Raw genomic sequence first — 16,844 nt, 5'->3', positions numbered from 1 at the left:
CACCAGTTACTTATTTTTTCCCTGTCTGACAAGATGAAAGGGACCACCAGTTAATTTTTCTGATACAAGCAGTGGGAATGGATCCTTTTCTTGCCACTCTTGCCACAATTGCAGCACATGGCACTCTACCATTAGCCCATACACAGCTTTTTCTGCTGTTCTTAGTCTACCAACAAGGGTTCCAAGAAATACTGAACATAGGGTAGAAAAGAGGGTTTCTGTGTGTGTCTTAAAAGAGCCATGGCTCAATAAGTGCAGTAAATCATTGTGTTTAATCATATTGGGTATATACAGTCAGGGCTTTTTTTCTCATAGGTGTAGGAACTCCGACCTTCACCCTTAGTTTTCTGTTCCCTACCCACCCCTGAGCACTGTTCCTTGGTTCTACCTCCTACTGACCTCCACCCATTTTAGAGAATACAGAACCAAGTATCATTTATGCTATTAAGTGATTTGCACGGAATTTGTTAATGATAACAAAGAAAGACAGTAAAATAGATCCCCTGCAGTGAGCAACAATATACCCTACCCCAGCAATAATAGACCTCATCCCAGCAAAAATAGAGCACCCACACAACAAAAGAAGACCCCCCCGCAACAAAATACCACCCCAGCAACAATAGACCCCAGGAAGCACAACAGATGTCCCAGCAGACTGCATTAATAGACCCTCAAGGAGGCAGCAACAATAATAGACCTTTCCCTCAACAGTAGATCGCTCCCAGCAACAATTGCTCCCCCTAGAAACATAAGACCCCCCTCCCCCCACTAGCAACAATAGATCTATTCAGCAACAAGAGACCTCCACACAAAAATAGATCCCCACCAGTGACAATAGATTTCCCAGCAGCAAGCATCAGTAGACCCTTCAGTACACCCCACACCCCTTGCCATTAGATACATTCATTGCTGGAGGTGCCAGAACTGCGTTCCTGCTGGAAAGAAAGCCCTGTATACAGTAAGCATAGCAAAAGACATCCAGATGTTCCTTAAAGGGTTAGTAAAGGAAAAAAAATTCCTTTAAAATAACAAACATGTTATACATACCACCACTGTGCAGTTCGTTTTGCACAGAGTGGCCCCGATCCATGTCTTCTGGGGTCCCTCGGAGGCTGTCTCTGGTCCTCCCCGCAAGTACTGCAAGTACTGACCATAGTAATGCGAGAGAGCTCGCATGGTGGTGAGTAATTGCGGGCGCCTCACTGTATCACTCGGCCCCGCCCCTCGGCGCACCGCGTCACTGGATGTGATTGACAGCAGCGCCAGCCAATGGCTGCGCTGCTCTCAATCCATGCGCTCTAGCAAATCAGCGGCCAGGCTGAGCGGCGAAGAGGATCTTGGGACCGAGCGCGGGACTTTCGAGGGGTCAGGTAAGTATAACGGGGGTTGGGGGCTGGCAGCATCAGATGTTTTTTTACCTTAATGCATAGATTGCATTAAGGTGAGAAAAAATTTTACTTTACAACTCCTTTAACATATAAGAAGTGTTTTTTATTTATTTTTTTCATATTAGTCTGGGAGCCAAGATAGCTTTTAACTCTTTAGCTTCCTATTTCTTTAGTACAACATTTATTTTGTAATTTATCCTATTTACAACACCAAAAGTCGTGGACACACATAAACACAGCCTTGCTCCCAATGATTCATAAACAACGCAGGCAAAGACTACAAATTATTCTGGTTGTCTGGTTTAAAAGATTAGCTGATTTTCATATTAACAGCCTCCTCGGCTTCAAAAACTGTGACAGAACGGTTGATAAGTTATATTCAGATATCTAAACAACTTAATCTAGTGAATGTGTTCAGCCTATGTAATAGATATCTTTGTGACCTTTCTGTATTTTTTTTTTTTTGTATAGCTGAAGATGTAGAATAATAACTTTATTCTTTGTGATGTATCGCTTTTACTGCTGCAGGTTAGTATGAAATATCTTAGACTAAGGTTAGAATGTCTGCTGAGTTACAAATCTCAACATATTCCATAGAGACAAAAAATTATCATATCAAGGTAAAGTAAAACATATGTCCAAAGGTGACTGTTGTATAAAATGGAATTGTAAGTCCTATAGCTCTACCACAGTTCATTTCATGGTATAAATTTAAACTACAGGTTGAAAATGGAGACGTACAGCAGATGTCTTTCGATTACAGCAGAACTGTGATTAATGGTAAAGACACGTGAAGACACAAAGGAGAAAGCAGAGGAAACTAGTGCAATACATAGCCCTGACAAAATCAACGCAGAGGTAAGATGGATGGTTTCCACTGTAAACTCTCTCCATTGATTTTTACTTTAAACAAGCTCAGATACATTTTACTTTAGAAGGAAAGAAATAGGAAAGAAAAACAATGGGTGTGCACTGACTGTTTGATAAAACTGGGTGCTACTAACACATACCAAGCAATAAGAATTTCCTGCGGTTTTCTATTGGAATTCCTAATTTCATTTCACATATATGTACACAGTATCATTTTCTTTCAAAATATTTTATTGTACTTGTACAAAACAACACCCATTGGATACGAGAAACATAACCCAAATGTATGATAAAACAGTAACTTTTACATGAAGGCAGATATATTAGCTTCAGAGCCCATTCACACAGGGGCAACACGACTTCCAGCGCGACTTTGGGAGGCAACTTGGACACGACTTCAGTATGAATCACAGCGCGACTTCAGCGTGACTTACAACGCGACTCAGTGTCGGCCCCTTCTTTACAGTAATAAACTCCGGTCAGAGTTTTGCATCTGGGGGCCCAGAAAAACTCCTCCGGCACCCCTAATGAGTGCATACTGTGCCTGGTGGATCCTCCCCAAGCTCCTGTAACTTCATAATATCAATAGCCAAGCCTGGAGTCTAACGAATAGTTTAGTATTTCGGGAGCCTAGTTGGATAGCTCCAACAGGTTTGCGCTCTGGTAGATAGGTCAAATGGCTCTAACGTCTGAGGGTCTCTCTGATAGCCTTGGAGGGCCAAATCAGGGGAGGAGGGAAGAAGAAAAATAGAAGGAAAGAAAAGGAGGAAAGAGCAGAAAGATCCTATCAACAGGAGAAGATTTGAAGGCCCAAAGCGGGCAAATAATATTTATGATTGAACTCCTGGTATGAGGGAGATGCCCATGTGACGAGCCCAGGGTTCCCAAGTGGCTTCAAACTGTGTTGTGGACACAGTATCATTTTCTGGGCCTCAAGCTTGATGGAAAGCATCTTGGAGAAATTGTTCCTCTTTATACAAATATGTTTATGTTTGTGATAAAATATGGCTTTTATTAATCCATGTTATTAGGTAGTCCTGTTTGTTAACATATATAGCCTCACAGAAAAACATGTGGCTGCAGCATGCATAAAGCACAATAAAAAAAAGTTCAACTGTTGTTCTATCAAACATCAAATAAAAAAAATACATAATATGTGCAACTTTTATCATGGCATGACTGTTGATAATTGTTAGTGGGTAAACTAGCAAGGATGATCATTGTGGTCAAGTTTGGGTCTAACCCATTACCACTCTACTACTAACTGTTATATCTATCATAATAACTATTCGCCTCAGTTATAGACCCTCGCCAACTAATTACTGAACATTGTGAAACCAATCCAATTTTGATAAACTAAAACCTATCTTAACCTCTTGCATTGAATCCTGGTTATCACTGCTACCGCTGCTACCATTGCTACAGTAGCTTTTTCATTTGAAGACATATATTTTACCTATACCCTAGACCTGGCAACAAGAGTAGTGGAGGAGCAGATCTTCTCTTCCCACTCCTTTGTACTTACCATGTCATAGCACAATTCTCAGATGACAAGTTGTATACTTACCTAGCAGGGGAGACACCATGATCACGAAGGTGGTTCTCCCAGGGCAAGGCTCGGCCAATAAAGTATAGTTTTTATGAATATTTTCTTTTTTTGATTGCCTTTATAATAATATGTATAAGCACCCTTAAAATCCAACAAACCTTCCTAGTTTGGGGTCTCTATATATATGTATAACTGACAGTGTCCTGCTTTCCCTGCCAGAACAGAAGGTAATGTTTAAGATGAGACTGGTGTTTTTTTTTTCACAAACCGTTCAGATTTCAGTTTCTTCATTGGGTTCATGTAATTGTCCTGGATTATTGCTTACACGGACCCAGTCAATTAAAATGCAGATTTATTCGTAGCAGCAGCTCTGGCAGTGCCTAGTTTTTGTGTACCATCTTTCTTGTCTTGTTCCACAGCTGGGTTGGAGATTGCGTCTATGCTGCAGAGACAAGTACTCAGCAGGGCTTAACGTCCCTGAGGTCCTCCTTGATGTAGGGACTGGCCAAAGCAGGATGCTGTGTGATTTGTAATAGGGAAGGAATGATCTAATAAAATCAGTTGCAATAAAAAAAGGGTGCTGTTGGGAGACATATTTTGTAATTTCAGGCTGATAAGAGATAAGCAAGCTGGAGTTTGAAAGAAGAGCTGTGGAAAACAAAGTGTTGTTTGAAGGCAAGAATATGTAATGGACAACAAACTAGTCATATATTGTAAACTATACTAATTTGCTTCTCATTTCTATGGTCATGTAAAGGTAGGAGGCAGGGCAGGACTTAGGGTGGTGGGGGCCCCTGGGCTTGAGTGTTGATTGAGGGGCCCCCTTAAGCCGAGAAGCGGGGGGGGTCGAAGTTGTTGAGCGGGAGGGGTGCCGCCGAGATCGAAGCTGATCGAAGTTGTTGAGGTGGGGCACCGATATCGAAGCCGATCCGAGTTGTTCAGCAGGGGGGGGGTCGCCGATTGATAAAAGTTGTTGAGGGGGGCCGCCGATCGTAGTTGTTGAGCGGGGGGGGTGAAGGGGACTACTTACCTCTTCATCAGCAGTGGCATGGCTCTTCCTGCTTCCTCCGCCCGGGGCCCCCTATTGGGTGGGGCCCATGGGCTTGAGCCCAGTCAAGCCCAATGGTAAGTCCGGCCCTGGTAGGAGGAATTTATAATTCCAGGCCAAGCATTCTCACTGTAGATTTGTTATATTTGTTCAATTCATAGGAATCATAGGAATCCTCAAAAAAATAGTTTTTTTCATGACTAACAACTTTTTAATGGGCAATTTTTGTTTTCAAATTACATTTTTTTTAATTATTGTATTTTAGTGTAAATATGAGATCTGAAGTTTTTTTTTTTTTGTTTGTTTTTTTTTTTGCAAATCTGAAGTTTTTTTTACCCCAGATCTCATATTTAAGAGGATCTGTCATGTTTTTTTCTATTACAAGGGATGTTTACATTCCTTTAAATAGGATTTTTTTTAAAGAACAGTGAAAAAAATAAAAATAAAAAGTTAAATAAAAACCCTAGCCCTAGCCCTAGACCTCCTCTGTAATGTCGCCTATGGAGATTTTTAAGGGTAAAAGTTTGTCGCCATTCCACGAGCGGACGCAATTTCGAAGCGTGACATGTTGGGTATCAATTTACTCAGCGTAACATTATCTTTCACAGTATAAAAAAAAATTTGGGCTAACTTTACTGTTGTCTTAATTTAGAATTCAATTTATTTAATTTTTTTATTTTTTCCAAAGAAAGTGCGCTTGTTAGACCGCTGCGCAAATATGGTGTATTGCAACGACTGCCATTTTATTCTCTAGGGTGTTAAGGTTCGTACACACGGTCGGACATCCAACAAAATTTCCCTTGGATTTTTGACTTAATTGATTTGTCCGATCACACCCATAGCATACACACACTCGGACTTTTTCCTCAACCAACACGAACGTAGTGACGTTTTAACGTACGGCCACGCGATTCAAAGAGGAAGTTCAAGTTTCGTACGTCCCGCGTTGCGTTCCATCAGCTACTATATAGTTAGTTTACGTTTCGTGTGAGTGCTTTCCCGATTTCCATTTTCGTGCCTTTTTGCTCGTTACTTTGCGTGCGTTCGCTCGATAACGAGATGTTGCGGAATCCAGCGAGAGAACGGGCTGTTTATGGTCTTGGAGTTCTGGCTATTGCTCAAGCCCGGACCAGGACCAGGAAGAGGAGGACTGTTTGGACCAAAAATTGGTTGCTTCATCGGGACCAATTTTCACATATGGCATTGCTGAGGGAGCTGCAAGAAAATAATCCGAATGATTTTCGGAACTATCTTCGGATGTCAGATGCCTGCTTCCAGCGTCTTCTAAACTTGCTGTCCCCATATATTAGCAAGAAGGACACCTGTATGAGGCCTGCTATTCCTGCAGAGCAACGGCTCATAGCCACTTTGCGATATTTGGCGACAGGGAGAAATCTACAGGACATAAAGTTTACTACTGGGATCTCTCCCCAGGCTCTGGGACACATAATTCCGGACACTTGCTGTGCCATTATTCAAGTCCTGCAGAAGGACTATATTCGGGTAAGTTTTTTTCTTTGTTTTCACATTTGATACACTTCATGATTTCTCAAAAATATTTTATTAGTACTTTGTCTTATTTGTATATATTATGTTATTGTCTACCCTCTGGTGTGACAGTCACAAAAACCCAAGTCGGTTGCAACCTGATCCTTCCTTGGTTCACCATATTGGTCCCATGGAAAAGGAGAGAGTTCTTACCACTTGCCAAGCTTTAAGCATTTAACATTATCTACACAAAATGTATTTAATCTGCCACCAGAGGGAGTCATGAAGCATATTATTTGCTCTGCTTCTTAATTGTTATTCCACAAATGTTTGGATATATTTTAGTGTTCTCTTGCCCCTATAATGTATGTTTTCAAAATGCTGATAATATTTTGTGCTCAAGTCTTAACTAATTTTTCTTTGCTTCACTCCACAGTTTCCTTCAAACCGTGAGGAATGGCAGGATGTTGCAGCCCAGTTTGCCAATCAGTGGAATTTTCCCAACTGTGGGGGTGCCATTGATGGCAAACATGTCCGAATTGTTCCTCCACCGGCCTCAGGCTCTTTTTTTTATAATTATAAGGGCTTTAACAGCATAGTTCTGCTTGCTATTGTTTCAGCAAATTATGAGTTTTTATATGTTGATGTCGGTATGAATGGTCGTCATTCTGATGGAGGTGTCATGGCTCATACCGAATTCTATCAGCGTCTTACGTCTGGCACCTTACATTTGCCACCTGCGCAGGACAACGTGGAGGGCCTCAACTTTGTATTTGTGGCAGATGAGGCGTTTGCTCTTGGGGAACATCTTTTGAAGCCCTTTCCAATGAGGAACCTCACTCGTGAGCAACGGATATATAACTACAGACTATCTCGTGCCAGAAGGGTGGTTGAAAACGCCTTTGGCATTTTGTCATGTCGTTTTAGGCTTTTTCTGACTGCCATTCACTTGGCGGAATACAAAATAAATCATGTTGTTTTGTGCTGCTGCATCCTCCATAATTTTCTACGGAGGAATGCTGCTAACTACATAGGTTCCGGGCATACTGATGACCCCTCAGGTGGACGTCCAGCTGAAGATGCAGTGATGCCAGCCCTGCAACAAACTCGACCTGCTGTCTCCTCCCAGAATGCCCGTCTGGTGCGGGAGCAATATATGGAGTATTTTGTGGGTAGAGGGGCAGTGCCTTGGCAGCAAGATGTCCTTTAGTTTTTTGTGAACCTTTATGATGTTCCTTTTGAAAACCTTAAATTCGTTTCCAAGATGCTGTTATGTTTGTTTATTACTATTATTTTACTGATTAATGAAATGTTGCTGTGATTACCATTAAATATTTTCAAACAACCAAATGTTTAATTAGCCTTTCTAAAGTTACAAACAGCTATGTGTATTATTATTATGCCTTTTTGTTTCTGATACACACCTTTTCCATATGCAAATATACTGGTAGTAGTGATCAGATAAATAATAATCCACAAAATGTTTCAAAAAATATATTTGTTCAATCCTGCACAATCCAATGTCACTTTTTGGCAGTTTACAAAATCAAAAAACATTGGTAGTTCAGGAATAACACAATTGTGTATTTTTTGGGTTAAATGCTAAACATGCATCTTTTCAAACTCAGCCCTAGACATTGCAAACTTTTTTACATCAAAATTTTTCCTTTTTCAGCTTTCTTCACGCAACAAATAAAAAATTAGCAATGTAAATGTCTGTCCAGATGCACTTTTGTTCATTCTGTGTTCCATTTTTGGGTGTGGCAAAAATGCATGCACAGTGGTCTCCATGCGCCCCGTGGGTTGTGGTTGGCTGTAGCTCACAACATGTAGTTAGCCTTATCACCGGAAACGGACTACCATGTTGTGAGCTAGAGCCGACCGGAACCATAATGGAGTGCATGTCAAACCCTGTGCCTGCATCTTTGTCGCATACAAAAATGCACACCAAAATGAATGGAACTGCGTCTGATGTGAACTGACCCTTAGCACAGTCTTTAGCAACTCTCCTTCTCCTGGTGCAATCCCAGGGTCAGAATGACAAGTTGTTCCACTTTTGGCCTCGATACATTGGGCATTTCTATATGTGCATTTTTGTATGATTTTAAGGTCAAGCCCTTAAAATATTACAAAATGACATTTGTAGGCACCAGGAGAAGAAGAGTGGATAAACACTCAGCTGAGACCCTGAAATCACACATAAAGATAGTCATTTTGTGGTAATGACCAACCATTAAAACTTTTTTTTGGAGAAAAAACTCAGATTTTACAAAATGTGCGTAGTGCAAATAGAATTAGTGCAAATTCTTTGAATTATCACAAACTGAGCATGTGCAAACAAGGCTAATTACAAATATTTCCATGATAAAACCTTGAACACGAGGGAACATTTGTAATTATAAAACAACGATAGAAAAAAACTAAAATTTTGCTAACAGGTCGTAAAAATTCCGGATTCGTCTCTGAACACCAGTGGCAGCCTCCTTGAGATTTTCCAGCTCTGTCATTGCCTGCAGCATATCAGCACTGATCCGACCAATAGTGCATCCTGGTAGTTGGTGGCCTTGGAAAAAGACAAAAATGTATTATGTGTTTGATGGTGAAGTGACTGAGGCAATCCCAAAATAAACCAAAATGTTACAATGGGGTCTATTTTCTTGAAATACTTACCTAAACCTAGACACTCAATTAGTCCTAACAACCTTTTTCATCTTCATAATACACCTACACTACTAGTGAATGTACAGATAATACTCTGTAAATCTTGGGCCAGGTGCATATCCATGTGTCTTCAAATGCATCTACCTAAACACCACTGCCACCTCTCCCTTCTACATGCTCAAATGTTGAATACACTAAATAATTTGCTATTGTGGTGTAGGCGTGTGTGGTGTGGACCTAGAAAAAAAAAACAGGTGTTGATTTTGCAAGGCACATGTTCCAAAAACTTACTGGGGCAAACAACAACCTCCGAAGGCTCATCTTGCATTTCTTGCACTCCTTCACCCTCAGCATATCTGGTGTCTGGGGATGTGCTGTCGACTGGTGGCTCTTTGCTGGGTCCGGCACTATCCTCCAAATCCTGCAAAGGTTGGTGTTGAGCACACTCACAATCCTCTAAAATGAAAGAATAAATCATCTATGAATCGTTGCCAAAATTACATTATATTAACATAATCACATGTGCTGCTTTTAAAGTCCACCAACCTTGCCCTGGTGAACCAGTTTGCGCCACACTAGTGTACTACACTATGCATTATTACAATAAACGCAATGCTAGGGAACAGGAGTATGATGTCATATAAAATCTATGAAGACATGTCTATATCTAGGCCACATTAAACAACTCAGGCAGATGGCACCCATCACTCTTGTTTGCTATGGCAATATGGTTTATATGATGTGAAATCTAGCAGGCGTGACTCTGTGTGACTCTGATCCCCAGGGCCTCTCCTCTACCCATCTCTACCCTGTAAATGCGTCATTAATGGTCAGTGATGAGCCACGCATCTAACATAAAGTGTAATGTACCCCTTAAGTTCAGTCCTGACACCATGGCGTTTGTCCTATCTCTAAACACCCCTGTCACTGGCAAAAGCACATAAGCATTTTTCTTAACTTACGTTTTGGGGCAGATTTGGGGCCTGTTGTCTCCCCTGTTCTCTCCCCTGTTGGAGCCCGGCCAAGGGAAGCCTCCCTTTGTCCCCTGTGGTGTCTTTCTCTGTGCCTTTGTCCTGTTGAAAAAATTAGAATACAGTATATTAAGGATTTGCCAAAAGTAGCCAAGACATAATAAAAACTTTACAATTGTAATGAACTGCTTTTAAACTTCCATTAACTTCTTCTGTAGGCCCCACCAGAAAAATAAATCATTACATTTCATCCATCTATAATGTACAGACAAATAATTCTTAAATTACATGTACTTACTTCTTTTGATAATGGTTCGGTGAATGGCTTCTAAATTTTCTTGCTCTCTGTGCTTCAAATCTGACCATCGTTTGCGGATTTGGTCTTTCGTTCGTTGGATACCATAATCTCCTTCCAATACCGCGAGGACCTTCTCCAGAACCCAGTCTTTATGGCTGTTGGGCCTATCATAATTTTCAAGTTTACAATCGTAATCGTACTTCTCAAAGATGCGAACCATCTCCACCATCTCCCCCTTGCTCATGGGGGTGGCCTTGTGTTTTCTATAAACGCCTCCACTGCGGGGCCTATTCGTTTTCGTGGGTTCCGCCATCACATTCTCCCTCACACATCCCAGAATGTCGCATGAAGAAAAAGGATTGTGGTCCCGCCCCAGCGTCATGACGCACGTAGAGCGTTGCTTCACGCATGCGTAGGCTATATAAATCAAGAATGAGCGCTCGATGTCACGGACGCATGCACGAACCTAACGGAACGACTCTACGTGCAGCCGAAGGTCTACGCGGAACGAAGGTAGGTGAATACATTGGGACACTAGTGGTTACTGCATGATTTAGCTTAGAGCAAACAGAGATTGTATAAGCAGGTTAGGAAGTTACAGCAAGCACTTATTGGTCGTATTGTATCCTTTATTGCAGATATCTCATCCAAATAATGCCGAAAGCAAAGGGTGGAAAGCTTAATTCCAAAGCATTCATCACTGCTTTTATTGATCTCTATAGATCACACACATGTCTGTGGCAGGTCACCAATAAAGACTACTCCAATAAAAATAAAAGGCAGGCAGCAATTGATGAACTGGTGGCAGAAGCAAAGACTGTGTACCCCAGGGCCAACGAGACCCAAATAAAAGCAAAAATTGGGGGCCTGAGGAGCACTTTTCTGAGGGAGCTCAAGAAGATTGAGTGTTCAAAAAGATCGGGAGCGGCAGCAGATGATGTTTATGTGCCCAAGCTATGGTACTTCAGCAGCCTGATGTTTTTAAAGGACCAAACAGAGCCAAGAAAACATCTGTCCACACTTGCATCCGCATCAGCAGAGGCCACAGATACTGAGGCTGAACCAACTCAGGATGAGGAGGAGGAGGAGGAGGAGGAGGAGGAGCTCAGCTTGACACAGGTATAGTATTCCTGAAAATATGTGCATTCAGATATACTATGATCAGTGGCGTTGCTAGGGGGGTGACATGACCAGAGGTGTAGGGTGCTGGGTAATGTAAAGGGGTCCAGACGTGCAGTTGTGGAGAGGGGTACACAGTAGTAAAAAAATGATATTGAAGGATGCAGAGGTATGCAGGGGGCACAGTGGGGTGTTTTTACATTTTAACGTGTGGGGGGGGGGGGGGCCAGATATTGGATCTGCCCCGGGTGCCAAATGCTCTAGGTACGCCCCTGACTATGATGTTAATGTGTTGTTATGATGGCAAGAAAATAAAATGATGCTCCTTTTTCAGACACAGGACGTTGCCAGCCAAGAAGAGGCTGGGCCCAGCAGACAGTCCACACAATGTAGAATCCCTACACTGAACCCTCCTAGGAAAAGGGCCAAGAAGAGGCAACATCTGGATGATGCCACGGCTGAATTTCTAAGTAGGGCCACATCGGTCATCACCACAGCACCCGATAGTGCAGAAGGGTTTGGCTGTTTTATAGCAAACAAACTACGGGAAATTGATGCCGATCAAAGGGAGCTATGTGAGGGGATCATGGTCCAGCTCCTTAGCAAGGCCAGGAAACGGGAGCTAACCCCTATTTCACATGTCTGTGATATAGATCACACACCTCCAGCCAATGTACAACAGGCCTACCAACAACAGACAAGCTTCCAAGCACACCCAGCCTACCCACACCAGCCAACCTACCCACACCAGCCAGCCTACCCACACCAGCCAACCTACCCACCCCAGCCAACCTACCCACCCCAGCCAACCTACCCACCCCAGCAAGCCGAGCCACACCAGCCAACCTACCCACCCCAGCAATCCCACCCACCCCAGCAAGCCGAGCCACACCAGCCAACCTACCCACCCCAGCCAACCTACCCACCCCAGCAATCCCACCCACCCCAGCAAGCCGAGCCACACCAGCCAACCTACCCACCCCAGCCAACCTACCCACCCCAGCAAGCCCACCCACCCCAGCAAGCCAACCCACCCCAGCAAGCCAACCCACCACAGCAGCATGGGGGTCAGTGGCCAACTCAGAGCCCCGATTTTAGGGGATACTAATTTATATTGAAATATCTATGATTTTGAACATATTTTTGCTATTATTTGTAGTTGAGTATGTTTTTTTTTGTTTGGCTTAACAAAAAATGCTCGAATTATGGCATAAAATCTTTATTTTTTAGATATTATTGTTTTTTGTATTGTGGTGTGAGTGTTAAAAATTATAACGCTTCAGCTGATGAGGTGTGAAGTGTGGAGAGTGTTGGCCAGTTTGGTATGCAGAAATATCAGCCTGTTGAAGTACCACAGCCTGGGCACAAATATGTCTGCTGCTGCTGCTCCCCATCTTTTGGAGACCACAATCTTCTTGGGCTCCTTATATTTTAGTTAATGCTCAGGTCCCCAAGTTTAGAGATTATAACCGAATTTATGTATGCCCTGGGGTACAGAGGCTTTGCCAAGTAAACCAGTTCTTCAATTGCTGCCTTCCTGTTGTTTTGTATTTGGATCTGTTATTATTTTTCCCATTTTTTGCTAAATAAAATGATGATGCTAAAAACTTGTGGATTATGTGTGGAAAGTCAAATGTAAGTTTGTGAGTAGGCAGGCCCTTTGCTAAAATTGAAGGGACATAAATAGAGTAGTTATTACTTTGCCCAGCATAAAGAATTGGGGATATTTTTTGGTTTTGCATTTCAAATAAATAAGAAAAAAAAGTCTGGATTCATATCCAGAAAATACACTAAAATCCAAAGTAAATACATTTGTTTTTAATCCGTCCGTATCACCAGTTGAGCAGATGTACATATTAGGACATTCTAAAGAAAAATAGAATATGCGCTGCTATTTGAGATTTCGAAACTTGCCGCGTGACGAATGAGCATTTTCAAATACGAACGCTAGTTTTACTAGACAGCTGGCTTCCGGGTGCTCTTTATTTCGGGGCATGCGCATTTAGCTTTTTTTGAAAAGTCCGATGGTTTTCTGTACACACGGTCGCACTTTGCACAATCGGACTTTTCAGAACAGAAAGTTGGTCCGTTCACAGACCCAACTTTTTGTCCGATTGAAGCCAAAAAAGTTGGTCCGATGGAACGTACACACGGTCGGAGAAATTAGAAAAGTGCCGGATTTTGAAGTTGGTTGGCCGAAAATCCGACCGTGTGTACGGGGCTTTAGAAAAAAATGTATAACGTTTGGGGGTAATTTTCTAGCAAATTTTTTTTTAATGTGGACATCTGATTATGTAGAGTAATTGCACAACAACATTTTCTGTTCTACCGCTTCCATGTTTGTTGAAGGTCTGAAAGCAAACAACAACCGGAGTCATACTTTTTTTACAGGTACAATAATGACTGATTAGTTCTACGTATTTAAGTATTACTTTTTTGTAGTATAGTTGACTCATGAATCCTGAAGGCAATTAATAAAGAAGGCAAGTCCCTGTTGTGTAAAATTAGCTTTTTCAATAGCTTTCCAGCAGTGGCGGCCCGTCCATAGGGGGCACCCGGGCGCCGCCCCCCTCCCCCTCCTGTAGTCATAAAAAAAAAAGAAAAAAAAACGGCCCATTAAGACATTAAGAATGTCGTTCTGCAGCGCTGTCCCCTCTGGCTCTCGCACATAACATACATTCATGCATTGCATGAATGTATGTTATTGTGGCCTTCTGCCGCTGGTCTATTCAGATAGCTGGACATAGGGCACCGGATACCTGAATAACGGCAGCTGGTTGGCTGTGCAGAAGTTCCTATCAGAGCCAAGGGCTCTGATAGGCTTTCCGAGTACAGCACCTCGGCTCCCGGATGTCTTATCCTCGGAACATACGGGGGCTGCGTCCCTTGGATAAGACTGACGGCCGTTTCAGCCAATCAGGGTCACCGATGCTGGTTATCGGTAACCTGATTGGCTGAAGCGTCATCGAGGGCGGGAGAGGACATCGAGGGACGTGGAAGCAGAAAGGTAAGTGCATTTTACAGGGCACAGCGGCGACAAGGGGCACAGTGGCATCAATGGGTACAGTGGTGACAAAGGGCACAGTGGCATCAATTAAAGGGCACAGTGACATGCACAGTGGCAACAATGGGCACAGTGGTGACAAAGGGCACAGTGGTGACAATGGGCACAGTGGCAACAATTAAAGGGCACAGTGACATGCACAGTGGCAACAATGGGCACAGTGGTGACAATTAAAGGGCACAGTGGTGACAATTGGCACAGTGGCGACAATTGAGGGGCACAGTGGCTGCGTTTGATGGCAGGGCACAGTGGTGACAATTGATGGCACAGTGGCTGTGTTTGATGGCATGGCACAGTGACTGTGTTTGATGGCATGGCACAGTGACTGCGTTTGATGGCATGGCACAGTGGTGCGAATTGATGGCATAGTGACTGCATTTGATGGCATGGCACAGTGGTGATAATTGATGGCACAGTGGCTGCGTTTGATAGCATGGCACAGTGCTGACAATTGATGGCACAGTGGCTGCATTTGATGGGCACAGTGAGGCTGCAATATTTCTTTTCACACCCCCAAAAATTTTGAGCACCAGCCGCCACTGCTTTCCAGCACTTATGGCAAGTAGAGTTGAATCAGGCCAATAATCAGTCCAATAAGACTGCTTTATTGTACCGTTGAACATCAACCCATCTCACCTTGTGATTTATGTCTACGAAGACAATTCTAGGTTTACCCAACTGACAGATATACAGGTTTAGGTATTTATTCAGGGCTCGAAAAAATTTGATGGGAGGGGAATGGGCATAGTACTGAAATAATATAATATCTTTTGAAGGGACATCATTTTAAATGCTGCAATGTGGCCCAACCACAATGTTTCAAATTTCTGATAGTTAAACAAATTCCATTTGGTAGTCTGCAGGAAAATGGAAAAATGTATTTCTTAGTGGTCTTACACATTATTATAATACCAATAAAATAACACAAAGATAATTTAGTGAAAATGGGGGAATGGCATATATTTCCAATGTTTGTAATCACTGAAATAAATGCCTCTGTCATACAGAGGAGCTAATAATTTTTGATGAACCTTGGGTAGTCCTAAGGGATATTCAGTATGATAGGATAACTATAAAATTATAAATTAAATTATTATAAAAATAATACAATTGTATTTTTCCTTTAATACTTTTAACATTTTCGTTCATTCTATAGAGGCCGAATTAGGCCAAAGAGAAGGAAATAGTTTGACATCTCTGCAGCAGTAGATTATATCATCTATCACCATTGACACATAATGGGCTTGAACAGCTAAAACAACAATTCCTTGCATATGGAATGGATGATTAAAGTCAGCACAACTTCACTTGATTCACTAAACAAAGATTTTTTTCTTTGCAGAGGTATTTTCACTTAGCTTACTGAATGATCTGTAGTTTTGCTGACTTCATCCAATCATGTGTGAGTGAAAAATCATGTTTTTTTTCCTTACACATCATGGGGTATTTTTTTATTCTTTTCAAAGTGAATTCTCATATTGTTTCACTTCATTCACTAAGATGCATAAAAATGTACTTTACACTATAGCATGAAACACAAATTGTGGTGTGATTTTTAGAATAGCACTTCACAAAATGATTAGAAACTGCGACAATTAGATTAGAATAGATTAGATTAGGACAATTAGAAACAGTGGCAGGGAGGAGGAGGGGGAGGGAAGAAGGTATAACGATAAGAGTATGGAATAAATAAAGAAGACATTAATTTTGAGGTGAATGAAGGGGGAATTAAACGAAGCATTAAAGCAGAACAGTCTTTTTTCATCTTTCCATCGATTAAATCTTCTGCCCTTGTTGTTTTAACTTTGAATAGTATTTTTTTTTCTGCCAGTAAATACAGCCCACTTCCTGTTTCTTACCTGGTAAAAAGCCTAGGCGTATGACATCATGCACAGCTCTCTCTCTCACTCTTGTGAGAGTTTGCCAAGAAGGGAGGGGGATGAGTCATAAGAGGTTAAATGAGAGCTGGAGGTGTGCCTCTGTGTGTCTGTGTAAATCCAGGAATAGAGATGGCCTGCTGGTTCGCCCGACGGTCGTTTCACGGCAAACTTTGATTGTTCGCGGTCCGCCAAACCGGCGGACATCTGGCGATGTTCGCGGTGGTCCGCGATGTTACATGGGTAAGAACTTTGACCTATAACACATCCATCAGGTGGTGCAGGACAGCCAATTGAGACATTTCAGCACAGGGACATACCCTCTACCTTATAAATAGACCTGATCTGGTGGCCATCTTACATTCTGCTGTTTGTCAGTGTAGGGAGAGGGTACTGTTTGGAGCAGGGACAGGCTGTATTAATTCAAATAGCTATCTAAAAGGTCCACAAAAGTCCTTTTAAGGACTGGTATAGGTGAGCTACTTACTCTGCAGTATATAGGTGTCTAATA

The 16,844-nt window shown here is 42.2% G+C and overlaps 1 pseudogene; it reads left to right on the top strand.

Annotated features, from left to right (window-relative positions):
• Nucleotides 1-3,817: 3,817 nt before the first annotated feature.
• On the top strand, nucleotides 3,818-4,001 carry LOC120929905 (annotated as a pseudogene).
• Nucleotides 4,002-16,844: the final 12,843 nt, after the last annotated feature.

The sequence above is a fragment of the Rana temporaria genome, chromosome 2, assembly GCF_905171775.1.
Source record: "Rana temporaria chromosome 2, aRanTem1.1, whole genome shotgun sequence".
Lineage (NCBI taxonomy): Eukaryota > Metazoa > Chordata > Amphibia > Anura > Ranidae > Rana > Rana temporaria.
Note: the sequence above shows the minus strand (reverse complement) of the source record. Positions and strands in the feature narration are given on the sequence as shown.